The sequence below is a fragment of the Marmota marmota genome, unplaced genomic scaffold (assembly GCF_001458135.2).
Source record: "Marmota marmota marmota unplaced genomic scaffold, marMar, whole genome shotgun sequence".
Classification (NCBI taxonomy): Eukaryota; Metazoa; Chordata; class Mammalia; order Rodentia; family Sciuridae; genus Marmota; species Marmota marmota.
Genome location: NW_025999932.1, coordinates 37,570,114 through 37,591,740, shown reverse-complemented (window position 1 = coordinate 37,591,740; position 21,627 = coordinate 37,570,114). Strand labels below are relative to the sequence as shown.

Below are 21,627 nucleotides of genomic sequence, written 5' to 3'. Positions count from 1 at the left end.
TAGAGCAGATTATGCTAAGTGAAGCTAGCCAATCCCTAAAAAACAAATGCCAAATGTCATCTTTGATATAAGGAGAGCAACTAAGAACAGAATAGGGAGGAAGAGCATGAGAAGAAGATCACCATTAAACAGGGTCGAGAGGGGGGAGGGAAAGAGAGAGAGAAGGGAAATTGCATGGAAATGGAAGGAGACCCTCATTGTTATACAAAATTACATACAAGAGGTTGTGGAAGGGGAATGGGAAAAAAACAAGGAGAGAAATGAATTACAGTAGATGGGGTAGAGAGAGAAGATGGGAGGGAGGGAGGGGGGATAGTAGAGAATAGGAAAGGTAGCAGAATACAACAGACACTAGTATGGCATTATGTAAAAAACTGGATGTGGAACTGATGTGAATCTGTAATATGTATAAGGGGTAAAAATGGGAGTTCATAATCTGCTTGAATCAAATGTATGAAATATGATATGTCATGGGCTGGGGATGTGGCTCAAGCGATAGCGCGCTCGCCTGGCATGCATGCGGCCTGGGTTCGATCCTCAGCACCACATACAAACAAAGATGTTGTGTCTGCCGAAAACTAAAAAAAATAAAAAATAAAAAAATAAAAAAAAATGAAATATGATATGTCAAGAGCTTTGTAATGTTTTGAACAACCCCCCCAAAAAAAAAGATTGAAAAAAATATATTATTATAGCAGTCTCAGTAAGGAAATTGAAGTTCAGGAAAACTAAATGGCGTAACTTACATGCTATAACTGTAAGTGCTATTTTACCAGGACTAAAATCCAATGGCTGTTTCTACTGAGAGCAGTTAGTTAGTTTTGTGTCGCATTATATTTGAAATAACATTTGATTCATTACAATTTCAAAATTATTGTAATTTTGAGAGGCTGAATAGAGTTATGGAAGAGAGATGTTTTATCAGGGGCTTTTTTCTAGATAGTAGAATTATATATTGTAGAATTGAGAATTAATAACTTAGTTGAAAGCACCTAGCATGGTACCTGGCACATAGAAATCACTTGGGGAATGTTAGTTGCTTTTAGATGTCAGGTAATAAGTCGAGAGCTAGATTTTTTTGTCAAGGATGTTTAAAGGGACATGCAGAAGAATTTGAAGAATGGAGGAAGTCCAGATGACCCCAATCCTGGGCTAAAACAGAAGAAACAATAAGCTCTGGCTACTTTTTTATACTTAAAAACCTAACTAGAAAAGCTTATTTTGCAAAGATGTGTGCCACAAAAGATACTTTTGAATAGATGAGATTAAGAATAGTTTTAATTCATTTTTTGGTCAACTTCCACAATCAAGAATTTTGGCATAAACATTGCTTTAAGAGATATTTTTAATAACTACTTCTGATTACAAAAGGGAATTCCTTGCCTCCCGTGAATAAAAATAAGCCCTTTATTTAGATTTATTTTTATTCTCCTTGATATTTACTAAATTCTATGTTCATATCTGATTCTGAACATTGCTAATTGTATACTCTTCTGACATCCTCACAGTTCTTTATATTTTGGATGGATCTTCTTTTATTCCTCAAAATTACTTTTCTTTCTTGGTTACTTAGTGAACTAGATGCAAATGATATTTCTATAAGATGCCAACATCTTTAGTTCAATTAAAAAGGGAGAAAGAGAGCCATGGACATTTCACTGGAAAAAATAATTTTTCACTAATTTTTCCTCCTCAAATTATTTGTTTCTATTGGTAAATATGGGGATAAAAAACATACCTTAAATGCTCCTTGTAACTTTTCAAAGATGAAAGTGAAAATACTAATGAAGTGATAAATTGTGAATGTCAAATACATATAAGGAATATTAAAATATACTCAAATGATAAGCACTTTAGTAATTTATATGATATTCATTTTATGAAATACATACAAATGTCATGAATAAATCCAGTTTATACCAGCAGGATATTTTGTAAATTTTTTTTCTCAAAAGAAAAGTAAATAGACTATGTCAATATTTGGATGTACTAACAACTTTACAGTATGAAATGTGTATGATTTAATGTTCAGTCCTTTTTCTTCTTTCTTTCTATTTCCTTAATTTTACTCCCTTCTCCAACTTCCTCTTCCTTTTTTCTCTCCAACTTCCTAAATTACAAAGGGCTTCCATTATCTGGAGTAGCCAGAGCTACTTGTTTCTTCTGTTTTAGCCCAGGATTGGGGTCATCTGGACTTCCTCCATTCTTCAAATTCTTCTGCATGTCCCTTTAAACATCCTTGACAAAAAAATCTAGCTCTTGACTTATTACCTGACATCCAAAAGCAACTAACATTCCCCAAGTGATTTCTATGTGCTAGGTACCATGCTAGGTGCTTTCAACTAAGTTATTAATTCTCAATTCTACAATATATAATTCTACTATCTAGAAAAAAGCCCCTGATAAAACATCTCTCTTCCATAACTCTATTCAGCTTCTCAATATTATTAAGTCCCTATGCAGAACATTCCTTTGAAGAAACACACCATAATTTCATAAAGATGGTTTATTTCTTTTTTTCTTTTTCTTTTAATTTTTTTAGTTGTTGATAGACCTTTATTTCATTTATTTATACGAGGTGCTGAGAATCGAACCCAGTGCTTCACACATACCAGGCAAGTGCGCTACCACTGAGCCCCAGCCCCAGCCCCTCCTTTTTTTTCTATCATAAATAATGTCATACAAATCCCCTAAATGAGTCTTTGTGCACATTTATGATAATTGTCTTAGTCTACATACCATGCATGAATTTGGCCTGATAGGCCATTTTCTGCCCGGCTAGCTATTGCCTCTCTTCCTCCCATGTCTTTAATGTGTGGCATTCTTGGCCTATTGACATGGTGCCACACCACCTGCAGCCCCCTCTTTTGTTTTGGGCATCAGCTTGCCACTCAGTTTCCAACACTTCTGTCCATCTAAAACTGCACAGCCTTACTATCCTTCCCTTGACCAATAATCTGTAGCTTCTGCCTTAGAAAATGTCCTCCCTTAAAGTTTTTTTTTTAACCAAGAAAGATAGCATATTATAAATTAAATACAGGATTAATTACTATAAATTAATGAATAGATTTACTATAATTCCAATATCCAACAGAAAGCCAATTTTTAAGTTAAGAATGTGGTATGTAAGTATAGTTGTAAATTACTTACCAGAAGGCAAAAATGATACAGAGAAATGATTATGAAAAACAAAAGAGTTGGGGCTGGGGATGTACCTCATGATAAAACATTAGTCTACCATCCCCCTCACCACAAAAAAGAAAAAGAATAAAAATAAACCCCATAATACCTTCTGATTTTCATTTCAAAAGTATAAGTCAGAAGTTTTTATATATATGGTTATATATAATTGGGGGGCGGGCATGGGGATGGAGCCCAGGGTCTCATACATGTTTAACATGGGCTCTACCACCGCTTACACCTCTAACTATGAAGTGCATAAATAATAGGTGTAGGGGTGTTGTGTCAGAGGTTTTATTTTTTTGTACCAGGGATTGAACCCAGGGGCACTTTACCACTGAGCCACATCCCAGCCCTTTTTATTTTTTACTTTGAGATAGCATCTCACTATATTGCTTAGAGCCTTGCTAATTTGCTGAGGCTGGCCTTAACTTTGATTCTCCTGATTCAGCCTTCCAAATTGCTGGTATTATAAACCTGCACCACCATACCTGATAGTCCACCCTAGTTTGAATGGTCTATCTGTAGGGAGGCAGAGCATAGCTGGAGGTGGTGGATCACTGGGGCTATGCCATGGAAGTATGTATCTTCCCTTGTGTTCCCTTCTTCTTTCTCCACCTCTGCTTCCTGGCTGCCATGAATGCAGCAGCTCTCCTTCTCCAAGACTTCTTGCTATGATGTTCTGCCTCACCTTGGGCACAGAGGAATGGAGTCGCTCCAACATGGTCTAAACGTATGAGAGTGTGAGCCAAAATAAACTTTTCCTCCTCTAAGCTGTTCTTGTTAATGTTTTGGTCACAATATGAAAACCTAACTAATACAACCGTCATTTAGAAGAACTATGATTTTGACAATACAGTAGTAACCTACAGTAGTTTACCTAATCCATTGGTACTGACATTCAAGTTATTTCTAATTTGTTATCCTTATTAGAAATCCTGTTAAAAGTGGTCCATTCATTTTTTTCCCTCCATATTTTGGTTATTTTATAAAGATAAATTTCCACAAGTAGGTCTAATGGATCAAAACATATACATATCTTGAGAACCTTCACACAAACACACACACATATTATACACACACATCTATTTCTCATAGTCATTAAGTTCAAAGTAATTTACTCAGCCAATTAGATGCAAGCAGCACAAATATATACCACAAGGCAACCAGCACTTTTTTTTTTTTTTTTTTTTTTTACTCTGGGGATCACCTAAGCATCAGACCAGAGATCCTATGCCTATTAAAAGAAAAAGTAGACCCACATCTCCATCAAGTCAGCTTACAAACCAAATTCCTCATTAAGATTCCTAAAGTGCAAGAAGTAAAATCAAGAACCAATAAATGGTATGGTATCAAACTAAGAAGCTTCTTCACAGCAAAGGAATAATCAAAAACATAGAGAGAGAGACCAGAGAATGGGAAAAAATTCTTTGTCACCTGCACCTCAGACACAGCATTAATCTCCAGGATATATAAGAACTCAAAAAACACCAAAAAAAAAAAAAAAGAGAAAAAAACAAAAACAAATAACCCTATGAAGAGCAGAGGGCAGAGGAACTGAACAGGCACTTTACAGAAGAAAAAATAAGATGGGTCAACAAATACATGAAAAAATGTTCAACATCTTTACCAATTAGAAAAAATGCAAAATAAAACTACACTGAGATTTCATCTTGCTCCAGTTAGAATGGCAAGTATCAAGAATAAAAGTAGTAATAAATGTTGGCGAGGATGTGGGGGAAAAGGTACACTCATACATCACTGGTGGGACTGCAAATTGGTGCAACCACTCTGTAAAGCAGTATGAAGATTCCTCTAAAAACTTGGAATGAAACCACCATTTGACCCAGTTATTCCACTCCTCAGCTTATACCCAAAGGACTTAAAATCAGCATACTATAGTGACATGACTACAGCAATATTCATAGCAGCTCAATTCCCAATAGCTAAGCTATGGAACCAAACTAGGTGCCCTTCAACAGATGAATGGATATAGAAAATGTGGTGTGTGTGTGTGTGTGTGTGTGTGTGTATATGTGTACTTATACACTTATATACACACACATACATACATACACACAATGGAATATTACTCAGCCACAAAGAATAGGATTATGGCATTTTTCAGTAAATAGATGGAACTGGAGACTGTTGTGCTAAGTGAAATAAGCCAATCCCAAAAAACCAAAGGCCAAATGTTCTCTCTGATATATGGATGCTGACTTACAATAGGTGGGGGATGGGGCGGAGGGTGGAGTTGCACAGGACTGGACAGGGGAGTCCAATCCACTGGAGTCTTGAAATTTTTCTTTATAAAACTTGAGTTATTTATTTTTCATAAATATTAATTTTAGTTTAAATGTTTCTCCTAATTTGTTTCCTTTGTATTTCAGCTTTACTAACATTTATTTGTACAAAAAATGTTATATATTGTAATCTCTAAAATACTCTTCAGGGTTTTCCTTTTCTTTTTCTTTCTTTTTTTTCAGTTAACTGCAAAGTTGATAAATATGGTACTGGTTGTATTGTTTATTTTCCTTTTAATCAGCCTGGAATTTATTTTGATCTATAATATTTAATTTAAATTTAGTTGTAGAATTAGAAATATGTACTTAACTAAACACACCCTTTTTCATGGTGTTGACTGCTATAAAATGGATTTCCTTATGGTGTGGATAACTGCGGGCAGGGGGAATAAGAAAACCCCAATAATGTGGAATACTACACATAATATGAATGTGGTGAATTTATCCATAAAATCTGCCATAGAAAACCAATAGACATGTATAATGTTACAGAAGAGACAAAATGGCTCCCAGGACTATATACATTAGCTATAATCTAAATTAAAAGTGTTGACATATATATTTTAAAAGAGGAATGAGTCACTTAGAAGGAGACTGGTTGGCCCATTCAAGTACACTCAAGGACTGTCTGATCCCAGGGTCTCATATTATCTCTACTATAGAGATGAAGCTGATATAGACAGCCACCTGAGGTTATCTGCTTGTTATTAGATTTTTTAATCCTAATTAATAATTCCTATCATTTAATATTGAGAATGTCATACCTGCTCCCTTTATGTATTCTTTTCTTTTTATTAGTCCTTTCACTTTTTTTATTGGTGCATTATAATTGTATATAATGATGGGATCTGTTGTCACATGTGCTACATGCACACAATGTAACAATACAATTTGGCCAGTATCACTGCCTCCCTCCCTACCCTCCTCCTTTCCCCTGGTCTCTTCCATCTACTGATATCACTTTGATTTTCACTGGCCCCCCAACCTTTCTTTTCCTTTTTCCTCTCTAGATTCCACATATGGGAGAAAACATACAACTCTTGACCTTCTGAGTTTGGCTTATTTAGCTTAATATAATAGTCTCAAGTTCCATCCACTTCTTGCAAATGACAAAATGTCATTTTTCTTTATGGCCAAATAAAACTCCACATTTTCTTTATCCCTTCATCCATTGATGGACTTCTAGGCTGGTTCCCAAAGTTTGGCTATTATGAATTGTACTGCTATAAACATGGACATGCATGTATATCACTAGAGTATGATGACTTTAATTCCTCAGGATAGACACTGAGGAGTGGGCATATCTAGTCTTTTGAGGAACTTCCACACTGATTTTCATACTGGTTGTACTAATTTATAATCTTACCAACAGTCTAAATGTGTTCCTTTTCCTCTATATCCTCTCCAGCAATTATTATAGTTTGCTCTTGATGACTGCCATTGTGACTGGTATGAGATGAAATCTCAGTGTAGTTTTGATTTGCATTTCCCAAATTGGTAATGATGTTGAACGTTTTTTTCATATATTTGTTGGCTATTTGTATTTCTTCTTTTGAGAAGTATCTGTTTAATTCATTTGCCCATTTATTAATTGGGTTATTTGGGGTTTTTTTTGTGTTAAGTTTCCTGAAGTACATGACTAAAGATCCCTTCATATTTTCACTGAATCACACTGAGAGACTTAAAGGTCATGTAATCCAAATAGGAACAAATCTTTGGGCCTTCCACCTGAGTTTTTAATCAAGACATGTTACTCTATTTCCTTGTCCCTTTTATTTTCTTTAAAAAGACCTAAAAAGTAATTGGCTAGACACAATTACGTATGCCTAGAATCCCAAGAGTTTCTGAGGCAGAAGGATCTCAAGTTTGAGGCCAGTCACAGAAATGGGTGAGACTCTGACTTAAAATAAAAAAATAAAGCTGGATGCAGTGTTGCACACCTGTAATCCCAGCAACTGGGGAGGCTAAGGCAGGAAGATCATAAGTTCAAACCAGCCTCCGCAATTTAGTGAGGCCCTAAGCAACTTAGTGTGGCCCTGTCTCAAAATGAAAATGACTAGGATGTGATTCAGTGGTTTAGCACCCTTAGGTTTAATCCCCAGTACCAAAAATTAAAATAAATAAATAATGAAAAGGACGGGGATATAGCACAGAAGTAAAACATCCTTGGGTTCAATTCCTGGTACTGAAAAATAAAAATAAGAAAAAGAAGAAATAATTGACAAACAATAAACTATACATATTTTAATGTACAACATGAAAAATATTGACATACCTGAATGTACTTGTAGAACCATCACCATAATAATAATAGTCAGATAATGACTATATCACCCTCCAGATTTCTCCTGTCCTTTCATAATCTATCATCTTGCTCTATACTCCACATTTTATTGATATGCTTTCTGTCACTATATGTTAACTGTGTTTTCTAGAATTTTTAGCAAGAGGAATAAAATAGCAGAGAGTGGTCTGGCTTCTTCTACATAGTGTAACTGTTCTGAGATACATCTACTTGGTATAAGCATCACTGAGTGGTAGTATGTTGAATTGATATACCACAACTTGATTACTCATTTACTGTTGATAACTGCTTTGGAAAATAATCTAGTAGCTTCTTAAAAAGTCAAATATCCATCTACCATATGTCATAGCCATTTGACCCTTAGAAATTACCCCATTTGAATCAAATGTATGATATGTCAAGATCATTGTAATGTTTTGAGCAACTAATAAAAAAATAAAAAAAATAAAAAAGAAATTCATCCAAGAGAAGAGAAAGTACATACCCGCATGAAGACCTATACATGAATATTCATAGTACCTTTCTCTGTATTAGGTGAAATCCAGAAACAACCTGATTCCATCCACAAATGCATGGATAAGCAAATTATGCTATATTCATAAAAAGGACAATCTATTGATACAAGTAACAACATGGATGAATTTCAAAATAAATCAAGTAAAAAAAGTAAAACAAACAATGAGTACTTGGGTTAGGGTGTAGCTTCTTGGTAGCTGATTATGCATGCAGGACGGAGTTCAAGCCACAGCACCAGAAAAAAATGAGTACTTATTTCTGGACTTCTTTTAAATTAATCATTGTTCTCCCCTACCCCATTTATTTTTCTTCTTGCTGTCTTAAAAGAAACATCTTATTTGTCTTCATTTAATGATTATACTTGAAATTGGTATACCTTTAGTTAACACAATACACGGACCTTAGAATCCTAAAATTCCAATCAAGCTCTACTGGCTTAAATGCCATTTAGGCCAGTACAGTATTATAATTATGCCTTATTTGTGAAGCATGAATATAACATTATTTTGTTTCTGTCTTCTAATAATGCTTAAATTTATTCATGTGGCCAACTAAAATTACTAGTTCTTCTTTTGTTTTAGAACTATTTGCCTTTTTCTTCAATAGTACCTTTATAAGAGTATTTTTCAATGTGTGGGTTGTGATCTACACATCTCAATTGTGCAACCTGCAACCTAACAATAATGTTGCTATGTACATCTTTTTACTTACTTTACTTGGAATATACTAGGCTTTCTAAGTCGGAGGATTTGTGTCTTTCATCTATCTATTCTGGCAATTTTTTAATGGTTACTATATTGCTTCATACCCATTCCATGTTTTCTTTCCGGAGTCTGAATGGATTGTCTCACAATATTTTTCATATTTTGTTTTTTTCTCTCTGTATAAAGTTCTCTGTAGTTTCCTTCTTTTTAACTGTGCCTATGTGCTAGATTAGCCCATCATTATTTTTTCTTTTTTTGTACTGGGGATTGAACCCAGTGTCACTCAACCACTGAGCCACACGACCAGGCTTTTTTTGTATTTTATTTAGAGACGGGGTGTCACTGAGTTGCTTAGCACTTGCTAAATTGCTGAAGTTGGCTTTGAGCTCAGGATCCTCCTGCCTCAGCTTCCCGAGCCGCTGGGATTACAGGCAGTGCCACCATGCCTGGCTAATTTTTAAAATTCTATTATTATAAATAATTTTCATTTCTGATATGTTATTATTTCTTTTTAAGATTGTCTGGCCACTTTCCTAGTCTCTTATTTTTTATTTATGTTTTATAACTCCTTTTATTTATTAAACATATCAAATATATTGATTTTATGTATTAGATATTTATTATAGCTGAAATCTCTGTAGATATGGTACAGTTTGTTGTTTAAATCTTGCTCATAGTATTTTGATTTTTCCCCTTGTTATGTTTTATGATTATTTTTCTTTTTTGTGGTACTGGGAAATACAAGGGTACTGTATCATGGAGCTATACCAAAGACCTTTTATTTTTATTTTGAGATAAGGCCTCAATAAGTTGCTTAGGGCATTGTTAAGTTGCTAAAGCTGGCCTCAAACTTGTGATCCTCCTGCCTCAGACTTCAGGTCACTGGGATTACAAGTGTGTACCACCACACCTGGTAATAATTGTGATCTTGAGCTTTATTATATTATCTTACCTTAGAAGTCATGTATCATCTGCAAATTCGTTTCAGTTATCTCAGTTTTCACCAAAGTCACTGATCAACACAGCTTCTGACAAAAAAGAAAAATCTTCAAAATTTTGAAAATCTTTAAAATAAATCCAACATATTCTCTCATTGCTTTCAGAGATACAAATTTAAATATTTTCCATCGTAATCAAATACAAATGAATAAAAACAAGATAAAATCCTTGCCACAATTATTTCAAGAGTTGGATTTTTTAAAAAAAAAGTAGCATTAGGCTGAATGAAAAATATATTTATAGTCATGAAAAAACAGTAGAAATATGAAGGGCTGGCTTGGGTGAAGGAGGTCTAGCATCTCTAAATTCTCTACAGCCCACTTCTCCAACAGGAGGAAACACAACGTATTTAAACTAGTATCTTGTCTTAGGGGAAAAAAAATTCCAGACAAAATCTTTTCAGATTCAAGGATGCTCTTTGCCCATTAGATGTTTGGTAAAATCATAGCTCTTTTATCTTTTTATTGTTTTATAGCACAAAACATAGAAGAAAGAACTTTGAAATGTCACAAAACCCTTTGAAGTGTCACAGCCCTTTTCAGGTCTTTCCCCCCACTGCACCCCCAGCTTTTAACAGTATCAAAAAAACCCAAGCCTGCTAGTTTTTTCTTTTTTGCTTCACCACATGTTTTTATTTAATATCTTTCACTAATTTCATTCATCAATGACAACTTTGTAAAATTTATTTTCAACATCAAAATATGCGTGTGTATGTGTGTGTTGACATTTTCATATCAGAAATAAGAGAAAACTTACACTTCTCTCCTTTAGTACACTGCTCTTGCTTGAAGCACATGTAAACCAACAATTTGGAGTCTGCATCCTTATTTTCTGAGCAGCAACTATAGGTTTAAACAGAATCCTTAGCTCCTGATTTTCTTTCTTCTTAAAATTTGATGTATATCCTGCAATAATGTGGTAGAAAAAACACAGGCTTTGGAATCATATAGATATGGGTTTAAGTCACAATCTCCTACTAAGTAAATGGATAATATGAAGCAACGACTTAAGCTCTCTGAACCTATTCAGGGAACCTATCAGGTTTATAGATGACAATGTGTAGCTGCATCAATGATGCTGGCGGCGGTGGTGCAAACATTAATCCCAGTGGCTGGGGAGGCTGAGGCAAGAGGTAAGAGGATTGAGAGTTCAAAGCCAGCCTCAGCAAAAGTAAGGTGCTAAGCAACTCAGTGAGTGAAACTCTAAATAAAATACAAAATAGGGCTGGGAATGTGGCTCAGTGGCCAAGTGCCCTGAGTTCAATCCCTTGTACCACAAACAAACAAACAAATATAAAAGAACCAAATGATAGCACACAGAGGAATGCCAGCACAATGCCTGCCATGTAACCTAGGCTCATGAAATTTTGTATTTTATTTTCACTTTATTGGGATTGTGGCTCAGTGGTAGAGTGCTCGCCTAGCACGGGCAGGACCCAGGTTCGATCCTCAGCACCACATAAAAATAAAGGCATTGTGTTGTGTCCATCTATACCTAAAAAATAAATATTAAAAATAAATAAATATTTAAAAAATAGAAATACACCAAAATACTCCTACTGAAAAGGGACACTCTAAAATCCGTCTTCTAAAACCACTAGAAATCGTTCCTTTTCTTCTATGGCTGTGTTGCCAAAATGCTATACAATTGTATAAATTTGTTTCAGTTCCTTTTATTTTTCTTTTCATTTAATCTTATTTTTGAATGTGTAAAATATCCATGATTCTAAGGTCAAAATATGAACAAGCTGTATTTAGGGAAATCTTTCATTGTTGGTATCTTTCCCTTGTTCGTTCTTTGTGCCTCTAACTCTATATGCTGTTCCTCTGGACAAAGAGGGTTCTACCTGGAGACTGTTCCATTGCATGCATGTACTGAAGTTCATCCAATCGGTGCCCTATTAATGGTCATTTTAGCTGTTTCCCATCTTTTGCTAATACAAGTGTCGCTGCAACTATATACAAAACAGTTCACATTTTATTTCAGTGTGTTTTTAGAACATATACCTAAAAGTTAAATGGCAATGCCAAGGGATAAATGCATATGTAATTTTGTTGGCTAAATTCCCTCTCATGCAGTTTGTGGTTATGTAGCCATCCCTATCAGCAATGTATCAAAATGCTTATTTCCCCACAATCTACAAAGTATACTGTATAACTTTTGGATTCTGGTGAGAAATGCTTTAGGATAGCTTTAATTCTTTAATTTGTATTTCCCTTTGTATAACTGGAGCCGGAACATCTTTTATACATCTGTTATCTGCATTTCTGTTTTTCTTTTATTTATTTTTGTATTTCTTTCCTATGAGCTCTCTTCAGATTTTTTTTTCTTTTTTTTTTTTTTGGTACTGGGGATTGAACTCAGGGGCACTCGAACACAGAGCCACATCCCCAGTCCTATTTTTATTTTATTTAGAGACAGGGTATCCCTGAGTTGCTCAGCATCTCGTTTTTTTTTTTTAAAGAGAGAGAGAGAGAGAATTTTTTAATATTTATTTTTTAGTTCTCGGCGGACACAACATCTTTGTTTGTATGTGGTGCTGAGGATCGAACCCGGGCCGCGCGCATGCCAGGCGAGCGCGCTACCGCTTGAGCCACATCCCCAGCCCAGCATCTCGCCTTTGCTGAGGCTGGCTTTGAAGTCATGATCCTCCTGCCTCAGCCTCCCCAGCCACTGGGATTACAGGCATGCACCACTGCACCCAGCTGGTCCTTTTGTCTATTGGGGTTGATGGTCTTATTTGCCTGGATTTTCAGTAAGTTGTTTTCATTAAGGAGATTAGCTCTTGGTGACATAAATCCAAATATTTCCCCCTTTGGAGGTCATTTGTCTTTGCTCATGACAATTTTCATCACATACTTTTTTTTTTTTTTTTTTGGTTAATATACTGGGATTTATCTGGTTTTTGCTTTTTCTGGAATGAGACTTAGTTATAAAACCCTTGGCTTATACTTTCATAGACTTTAACTATGTTGTTCTATGGCTGTTTTACTCTGTATGTTGTTGTTAAGTCTGTTGCTAACCTCTTCTTTCTGTCTGGAAGCCCAGAGGAATTTTTCTTCTTATGTTAAAAGTCCAACAGTTTTATTAGGACCTGACTTGGCGCTGACCATTTTGGATCAATTTTCCCAGTATACAATGAGCTTTTTCTTTGTGTGTGTTGCTGGGTATCAAGCATAAAAGGTAAGCATCTTACCACTGAACTACACCCCATATCTGAGCTGACACAGTTGAGTGTTATGTTTATAATGTTTCCAAGGATGTTAGTTTAAGTATTAGCTCTGCTATTTTTTTTCCTTAGGAAATCTAATTTTACATACATTCTGTATTAGTTTCCTTCTAGAGCTGAGGAGACAGCTCAGTGGTACAGCACTTGCCTAGCATGCACCCTTGATTCAATTCCCAGCACTAGACACACACAAAGTCACCTTCTATTTGTTTTACCTTTCTTCATTTAATTTTCATTCTCTTGGTTGACTTCATGCCTATTCTCGGTGCCCCTAATTCAATCAAATTTTTTCCTCACTTAACTATCTTGAAATTTAAATTCATTTTTAAAGAGTGACTTCTCTGTTTCATTTATTTCCTGAGTATAATAATTTCACTTTTTCCTCTCTTGTCCATTTGTTTCAGGGTTTTGAATTTGAATCTTTTTTATCTCTGCAAATGCTTGAATTTAACTCAGGTAGGGGCATTGTGCTGTAGTTTTCTTCAGCTCTATACTTGAATGTTTTGGGGAAGCTTTTCATCAACTGAAATGTTTTGACTCTCATTTTGTTTTCTACTTGAAGTAACTTTATATGGATGTTGTCTGCCACCTTCTGTTCATTTTTAAGTGTTTTATTTTTCTTAAGCCAGATGGCAATTGTATATACACAGGAGTGAAGGATTTGGATGATTTGTTGTATTCTTAGTTCAATAGTACCTAATTAGGGTTTTTTTTTTTTCATCAGTTATTCTTTTTTTGGATGAGAGGAGAGGTTGATCTTTTTTCTATTCTTTTTCACCATGATCCTTAGTTTCTTTCTTTCTTTTTTTNCTTGTTGGTAAATTTCAGTCTAGGAATGGAATTGCTAGGTTATAAGATAAAGGTATGATTTTATAAGGAACTGTCTAACTACTTTCCAAATGGCCATACTATTTGCATTCCCACCAAGACAAATTTCTCCTTGTTTTTTTTTTTTCTTTTTCTTTTTTGGTACCAGGGATTGAACCCAGGGATGTTTAACCACTGAGCCATATCCTCAACCTTTTCTGTTTTGATACAGGGTCTTGCTAAATTACTGAGGCTGGCTTTGAACTTTGATCCTCCTGCCTTGGCTAGGATTACAGGCATGTGTTACCCTGCCCGGCAGGATCCTTAATTTCTACTACTTCCTTCTCTTTTACCACCCACTCTCCACTATTTCGAGGTTCAGTGCCCCTGCAAAGTGCCCCTTCAATGTACCCTCTTCCTAGAAACAGTACTTTCAAGTTCTTTTCCTCCAACAAGCCTCACACCTCTTCTCGGAATTTCCCTATTCAGGATGGAGATGAAGAGGAAATTATTTTATCTGTGTTCTGCTAGTCCTGCTTCCCTGTTCTCTTTTCTACAGTCTCCACTTCAGTTACTACTTGTGCATGGGTTCCAGAGCTGGTCTGCTGGACTGCAGTGTTGTCTTCCTCACATACCCATGATTTCACTTAATGCTAGGTAGGCACACTTATAGTCCTGTATTCTCTTTTTGGAGAATACCTAGGGAAATTTGGATTTATGCAGTCACCTCATCCTACTGAAACCTGGAGAGTCTATATTTACTTTTAAATAATTTTCTAGTTTTATTGTATGCGGCCAGAATTTTGCTTGACAGTTTTCATAATTTTGAACTGACATTTTCTTTGTGGTTAACATAAAAGATATTTTTTATAAATGTACCATATACACTTGAAAACATGTATTCCTTACTAGTGGATTTGGAGTTTAATGTACATTTGTAAAATCTATGTTATTGACTCTATGACTAATTTTTTCATCCACTTATGCTGACAGAGGTGTGTTGAGTCTCTATTATTAGCATATTTCTATTTCTCCTTATCTCTAATAGTTCTTGACAGTGGTGTTGTGTCTTTGGGTAAACAGACTTACCAAAAGGTAAAGATTTCAAAAATCTTTATTGTGAATTGTAGCCTTAAAGTTATAAAATATTCTTTGTTTTCATGCTTTTTGGCCTAAATTTTGCCTTGTCTAATACCAAGATGATGAACCTTACCTTTCTAAAATGTACATTTATCTAGCATTTATTTGCTCATCCCTTTTATGGTTATTAACAATATTGTTTAGATTATTCTCAATTTATTATAAATTCCTTTTTTTTTTTTTTTTTGGCAACAGGGATTAAGCCCAGGGACTCTTAATCACCAAGCCACATCCCCAGCCTTTTAAAATATTTTATTTAGATACAGGGTCTCACTTAGTTGCTTAGGGACTTGCAAAGTTGTTGAGGCTGGCTTTGAACTCACGATCCTCCTGCCTTAGCCTCCCAAACTGCTGGGATTACAGGCTTGCGTCACCACGCCCGGCCATAAATTCCTTTTTTTATTCATACTTTTTACAGTTGTAACCTTTTGTATAAGCAATATAAAATCCCTTTTTTTTCATTAAGTCTATTTACCTTTGAAGGCCTTTAAAAAGAAAACAGCCTGCTTCCTCTATATACTCACACTTTGGACACAAAATGTGTAGATTTAACTCTCACACTAAGCAATTCTCTAACTCTCTGGACATTAGTTGGGTGACCCTACAATTCAATCATGAGACTAACTAACCAGAATTGGCAGAGACCTCCTAAGTTAAAAGCTCAAATTCACAAAACTATCACTTCAGACACTCATTGCAGGTCCCAAATTGTGACCTAACCTTCTGACCAACCATCTATAAGTCAGAGTTACCTACAACCCTTCCTCAGGTTCAGTAATTTGCTACAACAGCTCACAAAATTCAAAAAGTGTCTTACATACTACTATCAGTTTATTATAAAGAATATGATACAGAAATAGCCAAACATGAGAGATGTATGGGGCAAGGGATAGGGTTGGGGATGCAGGGTATCCATGCCCGCTCTGGGTGTACCACTCTCCCAGCACTCCCATGAGTTCACCAACCCAGCAACTCCATGAGTTAGGGTTTTAGGGAGGCTGTTATGTAAGTAGGATTAATTAAATCACTGACCACTGATGACTGAATTCAGTCTCTAGAAGTTCTCCTTTTCCAGTGGTCTAGGAGATGGGACTGAAAGCTCTTCTGATCCTCTAACCATATGGTTGCTTATTCTAGCAATCAGCTCCCACCCTTCAAATTACCTCATAAGCATAATCTCAGGAAAGGTTGAGAAGGACTTCTTAGGAGTAAGATATTTCTCCCAGTACCCAGAAAATTCCAATGGCTTTAGGAGCCTGTGCCAGGAACGAGGGAAGAAAAAGAGCAAATATCTATTTTTTAATACAACACCATATCACAAACTGATATTTTTGGTGTTATGATAGTGTACCAGTGTAGTCTCTCTTCTTTACTTTTTAGGGAATATTTCTTTTAGTTTTAGTAAAGGTTTGTGAATTTTGTTCCTGTGGTTAACTTTATAGTAATTTCTTTTTATAATACCTTCATTCCATCACCTCTTTTAAGATACTGTTAGTTTCCTGATATAAGCAATAACAAAATTAGCTATTTTCTTCCTTCTCTCTCAAGATCTCATCTTGATCACTGGTGGGGAGGGGGTGGGGGGACAACGACTGGGGATTGAACCCAGGGGTTTTACCATGAGCTACACCCCCAGTCCTTTTTATTTTGAGACAGGGTTTCACTAACTTGCTTAGGGCCTCACTGAGTTAGTAGGGCTGGCCCTTGAACTTGTGATCCTCCTGCTGTGGCCTCTGGAGTCACTGGGATTGTAGGCATGCACCACCATTCCTGGAAATCACTGGTATTCTTATTGTTCTATTTCATATATCTGAGTATGTTTAAGCTTTCCCAGTTGGCCTCAAAAACTATCTTTTTCCTCCCAGCTAATTTTTTTTTCCAATGGAGCATTATATTTACACATAGTATTTAGGTTCCTTTGACATAATTATAAATACAGGGATTTGGTTTCAATCCCTAACCCCTCCTTCCCTAGCTTTTCTGGGGATTGTGTGTATGAATGGGGAGGGTTATATTATTATGTCTATATTGTCAGACTATATAACATTTACATACATATCACCATTATCCCTACCTTTTCATCTTGGTGCTACATTCAAAATACATTCAGTGCTTACCACTTACCTTATAATGAAGACTTTTCAATCATTTTTTGGTTGTTTGAAATTTGTTCTCTATTATATTCTTCAGGACAGATTCATGGAAACAACATTCCTTGAGTTGTTTCATGTTCATAAATGTTTGTTACTGTCCTAAATTCTTAAAATGATGCCTTGGCAAGACATGAGTTATTATAGGTGGGCACCAGCACACCCAGATTTCCAGTGTGATTTTTATTCCACATGAGTGGGTTTTTTTCTCCACAACTGCAAAAAGTTCCTTTTCTTATTTTTATTAAATCATTTTTGGTACTAGGGATTGAACCCAGGGATGCTTTACCACTGAGCTACATTCCCAGTTCTTTTTATTTTTTATTTTGAGACAGGGTCTCTTTAAGTTGTTGAGGCTGGCCCTGAACTTGAGATTCTCCTGCCTCCACTTCCCAAGACACTGGAGTTACAGGTATGTGCTTCCACATCCAGCTCTTTTCTTGTTTTTAAAACCTAAGCATTTTATAAGACTACATCTCAATATTAACCATTCTGGGTTGACTTCCCAGATTCAGAGTTTGCCTTTCAATATCTAGATTTAAACCTTTAATGTTGGGTGTTCTTGCAGTTCTAAAAGTTGTTCTAGTCCATTGTTTTGGTTTATATTTTTATTTTAGTAAAATAAACAAATTTCGTCATTTTAACCATTTTTAAGTTTACAATTCAGTTGCAGTAAGTATATTCACAGTGCTGTCTAACCATTACCACTATGCATGGATTTACATTTGGGGAATTGTAGAGGGCTCTCTTTAACCTTTCTTCTTTCCTTCTCTTGACTCTAAAAATGTTTAATTTTCTTCACTGTTTTCCTTTCTATTCTCCACTTCTCATTTGTGCCTTTTATAATGTATTCATTCTTGTTTTCTAATTTATTTATCATTCAAAAATGTCTTTTTTCCAACATTTCCTGTGTTCTCTCAGCTTTCATTTCACATCCTTCTATGGTTTAGCCATCTCATTTCTGAACTCCTTTTACTGCTGATTCATGTGGTTCTTTCAGAGATTTCATCTTTTCTGTAATTTCTCTTAGCTCATTCCAAACTATTTAGGTTACCATTTTTATCTGCTATGTGCTCAGATTTTTCTGATATGTTTTCACAATATAATATAATGTTTTATGGTTTATTTTTATAGTAATTTAGTACATAGTTATATTCTCTTTCCTCATTGATTTACATTTCCTGGATTATGGGGAGGTTTTTATGTTACATTTTATGGGTGAATATACTAGAGTTAAAAAAAAAATTCATTTCCCAGTTGACATCTGAGCTGTTTGAAGTCTTTAGTGATTACATATAAAACTGCTATAAATACAAAAAAATGCTGATATAGGTTTCATTTTACTTTTCATTAGAGAAGCATGCAAGTCATTGGAGAAATGCAAATTGAAACCACAAGGAGGCCTGCCCTGTGAGGTAGCACAAATATAATCCCAGCAACTCCAGACAATGAGGTAAGAGGATTGCTAAGAGCCATAGCCAAATAGTAATGATGCATGGCATTTTTGGTTGAAAGGTGATGCCAGCAAGCCATTGAGATGATATGATTATGTTAAGATCTGCATTCAAATGGATATTAGACCCCTGCTGTTCACCTTGGCCTGCTACTTTGGAGCTCTAGTGGGACTCCCAAAGAGTTCCCATTGGTTGGGAAAGTGCGGTAGGAGGGAATTCCGGAGGAGGGATTTCCTGTTGGAGTAGTGTGTGTCCGGGAGAACGCCACCTGTGTGGGTTGGCATATTTCCCGGGAGCATACAGGGCATTGGCGGGAGTTTCAAAAATTATGTTTGTTCCTGTTTGAGTGGCTCGTGATTTTGTGCCCAGCCAGACTGCAGCAGAGGATCACAAACTCAAGGCCAGCCTGGGCAACTTGGTGAAAACCTGCCTTTAAAAAAAGGCTGGATGTAGCCCAATATACTGGGTCTGAATATCCAGTACTGTAACAAGTAAATTAAGTTATAACGCGATACCACTCTATATTTCACATGATGGTTAAAATTCAAAACAAAATTGATAATGCAAAGTACTGGCAAGGATGAGAAGCTACTGGAACTCTCATATCTTGTTGGTAAATTTCAGTCTAGGAATGGAATTGCTAGGTTATAAGATAAAGGTATGATTTTATAAGGAACTGTCTAACTACTTTCCAAATGGCCATACTATTTGCATTCCCACCAAGACAAATTTCTCCTTGTTTTTTTTTTTTCTTTTTTGCCATTCTAAGGCGTTGTATAGCAGCATCTCATTGTGGTTGTAATGTATCACTGAGCTACACCCCCTGCCATTTTGATTTTTTTTTTTTTTTTTTTAAGATAGGGTGTTGATAAATTTTCAAGTCTGGCCTTGAACTTGTGATCCTCCTGCATCAGGCTTCTGGAGTGACTTACATTATACCTTAGATTATCCATTGGATATTTATTTTTCAGTTTTCCACAAATATTAAATTACACTCTGATCAGAAAGCTTTGATCCATTTCCATTTCCTAGAAAGCTCAAAGAACATACTATATATTTTTGTTTCTTGATATATTCTGAAACTGCTTCCTAGGAAAATGATACAAATTTATATTTCTATAAATAGTGCTCAAGGATTTTTAATCTTCCTATATCCTAGTCAATAGTATATTATATTAATTTAGAAAATTCACTGGTTTAATATTTCCTTAACTGCAAGTTGACTTTTCTTCATGTCAGCCTTGTTCTTTTATGTCCTTTATTCCTTTTCTATTAGGTACTGATGTTTTTATTTGTTGATTTGTAAGAGAGGAATGGACTCCTTAAAGGTATAGATTATACTTTACATATCAAGCCCAACAGGCCCATGTCAGACCTCCCTACTAAATTTTTTTTTGTTCTATGTGAAATAAATTTCAAATGAGCAAACATTTAACAAATATCAAGTACAAAATACTTCATTATACCCAGGAAGGAGTTTTGCCTTCCAAGGAGTTGTGTCTCACAAGACAGATTAATTTTGATTAAATGAAACTTGTCTAATACTTTAAGGAGGTAGTTGAGCTAACCATCAATTACTTTCAAAAGAATGTAATTCTTGGGCTAGGGATATGGATGAGGGGTAGAGTGCTTGCCTAGCATGCACAAGGTATTGATCCCTAGCAACACACACACACACACACACACACACACACAAAGAAAGACAAAAAGTAAAAAGAGTAGTATTTGGTACCGAGGAACCACTGTTTAAGAGAAATATGAAGCACCAAGTAGGCCCTACCTGTAGTAATATAGGTCAGACATATAGTATCTGAGGAGCACAGGCTAACATAGTATTTGAGGAGCACAGGCTACCCTATCTTATACCACTGTATAACTGTCAAGAACTTGACAGAGTCATCAAAAGTTTGTGATTTCTAACAGAAATGATGATTTACTGAATTTTTTTCTGTGACAATAAAACTAACTTTTAAATATATATATGTATATATATATATTTATTTATTTATTTTACTTGTAGATGGACACAGTACCTTTATTTTATTTATTTATTTTTATGCGGTGCTGGAAATTGGAACCCAGTGCCTCCCACGTGCTAGGCAAGTGCTCTACCACTGAGCTACAACCCCAGTCCATAAAACTAAGTTAAAAAAAAAATAAGCTAGGACATAAAGTTCAGCTCCCATTGTAGTGTGTAACTAACCCAGGCCTGGATAAAAAATAAGGACACTGTGAAAGTTAGTGCCTGGGAAAGAGAGAGTTCTCCACTTTCCAGTTAGCTGGTTTTCAGGAGAACCTAATTAGTACCATTCACTCTACCTTTTGGATTGTAAAAGACTTTCCCTAGGATCTAACTACTTTCCTTTGAGTGTAAATGCCCCTGTGAAGGAGGGGGAGGAGGAGCCAGTCTCCCTTATCCCACTCTGCTTCTGTAAAAGGCTTCTGCCAGAAACCTCTTTCACACAATCATATATCTTTTTTGAACCCTTGTGCACAACCATGTATCGTTTTAGACTAGAAAATTTATGACATTAGATAGCCTATAAATGTTGTGAAAAACTGGTAAGGAGTGCTCAGAATCTGGAGTGCTGATCTCTCTGGGCCGCCAGAGTAAAATAAACTTTTGGTTTCTCTCACTCTTTTTAAGTGTCCTTGGCAGCTTCTTGCCTGATTCCCGCAACACTATTACCACTTGCAAGGACTTATCCCCTAGCACAATAGACTTGATTTTTCAGTTTAGGCCTGTGGTGAAGGGCAGGATGTAAATCAGCCATGTTGGTTCACAGTCTGGGTCTGCATGATGAGGTGGGCTGAGCAAGAAACAGGAGTGGGGGGCC

At 35.7% G+C, this 21,627-nt stretch overlaps 1 long non-coding RNA gene across 4 annotated transcripts in view; it reads right to left on the bottom strand.

Annotated features, from left to right (window-relative positions):
• LOC107141029 overlaps window positions 1–21,627 on the bottom strand; it is a 56,904-nt gene that overhangs the window by 31,041 nt on the left and 4,236 nt on the right. For 3 of the 4 annotated variants that reach the window (XR_007346783.1, XR_007346784.1, XR_001503379.2), the window contains exons 2-3: window positions 10,767–10,915; window positions 9,964–10,039 (exon numbers count right to left, since the gene is read on the bottom strand). This is a non-coding gene — a long non-coding RNA (uncharacterized LOC107141029). Of the gene's footprint in view, window positions 1–3,046; window positions 3,908–9,963; window positions 10,040–10,766; window positions 10,916–21,627 lie in introns of those variants that run through there. The other variant, XR_007346785.1, reaches the window with a different exon arrangement.